Source organism: Hipposideros armiger, unplaced genomic scaffold (genome assembly GCF_001890085.2).
Source record: "Hipposideros armiger isolate ML-2016 unplaced genomic scaffold, ASM189008v1 scaffold_186, whole genome shotgun sequence".
Taxonomy (NCBI): Eukaryota; Metazoa; Chordata; class Mammalia; order Chiroptera; family Hipposideridae; genus Hipposideros; species Hipposideros armiger.
In genome coordinates this window covers 1,623,962-1,625,260 of record NW_017731536.1, presented here as the reverse complement: position 1 = coordinate 1,625,260, position 1,299 = coordinate 1,623,962, and the positions used below count along the sequence as shown (strand labels likewise).

The 1,299-nt window shown below is 65.0% G+C and overlaps 1 protein-coding gene across 4 annotated transcripts in view; it reads left to right on the top strand.

The window, feature by feature from the left end:
- The first annotated feature begins 425 nt into the window (after positions 1 to 425).
- The window catches only part of SMAD2 (SMAD family member 2), an 89,632-nt gene continuing 88,758 nt past the window's right edge, over positions 426 to 1,299 (top strand). For 2 of the 4 annotated variants that reach the window (XM_019652722.1, XM_019652725.1), the window contains exon 1: positions 941 to 1,270. The gene's annotated coding sequence lies outside the window, so the exon portion shown is untranslated. Of the gene's footprint in view, positions 655 to 940; positions 1,271 to 1,299 lie in introns of those variants that run through there. The other 2 variants (XM_019652726.1, XM_019652723.1) reach the window with 2 other exon arrangements.

Below are 1,299 nucleotides of genomic sequence, written 5' to 3'. Positions count from 1 at the left end.
TGTGATTGATAGTTGGAGTCAATTCAGCAGAGATCAGGGTGTCTCTAAGGGAAAAGCAAGTTACGCGGGGGCCCCCACCAGCTTTGAGCAGCCAGCAGTAGCTTAGTGCTCTGCAGCGCGGATGTGTGAAGTTGGGCCTAGGAATTTCACCTGAACAGCGGAGAAATGAAGAGGAAGGTAATCCAGTAGTTGAGGGGCGTCGTGCTTATATCTTTTAGACTTCACAAGGATCGTTCAGATCATGCATCATTAGCACCATTTTTAACAAAGAGAGAACCAAGATTCAGGCTAAACAAAACTACCTGGCATTCCCTACCCTGGCGCTAAGGCCCAAGAAGATCCCCGCCCTGGGCTTATTTACATCTCGAACCCCGCCCACTCTCCAGCTTATTTGCATATGGGCGTGCCCAGCGTGGGTCGGGTACCGTGGCTTCTGCGGAACCCTTTTTCTGCCTCTGGTTCGTCCAGTTCTCTGGTCCAACCTCGGGCCTCCCCAATGGGATGAGCACATGTCCACTCCCGGCTTGGCTGGAAGGTGGGACAGGCGACGGCCCCCAACAGGCTCCACCCAAAGGCGTTGGAGAGGCCGAGAAGGGGGCCCAGGGCCGAAGCAATGAGAGATGGGTGATCGCCGGGGACTGTTTTCCCAGCGCGGTAGGATACGTGCTTTTCCCTCCGTCCCTTCCTAGAGCCTCTTCTGGGAGAGCGCGGAAGACGAAGTCAGCCGAAACCCCGAGCGTCCCACCCCACCTCGTCCTCGGCCGCCGACCGCCCGCCCGGCCGCGCCTCGCCTCACGCTCTACGGGGGAGGCGGGACCAATCAGCGAGCGACGTCTCCCTTCCGATTCGAGGCTCTCGACGCGCGGCTCACACCCCGAGCACCTCGTCCGCTGATTGGCTGCGCGCGCCGCCGGTCGGGCCCGGGAGGGCGGGGCGGGCCGAAGGGAAAGGAGGTGGGGAGGTAGTGGCTGCGACTCTCGTAGACCCGCTCGCGATCTGGCCCTTCCCGGGCGCTCAGCCTCCTTCCTTCCCTCATCCGCTCGCCCCGTCTTCCGTGCGCGCCGAGCACTGCGCTCGGCCGGCGTGCCTCGCGCCCTAACGGGCGGCCGGGGGCGCCAATCAGCGGGCGGCAGGGTGCCAGCCCGGGGCTACGCTGGCGAATCGGCGGGGCTCGCGGCCCGGGGTGGGAGGCGGGTCTACCGCGCGGCCGCGGCGGCGGAGGAGCAGCTCCCAGCCAGCAGCCAGCGAGCGCCGAGCGAGCCGCCCGGAGGTGGGTGCGCCGCGCCGCTGCGGCCGGCG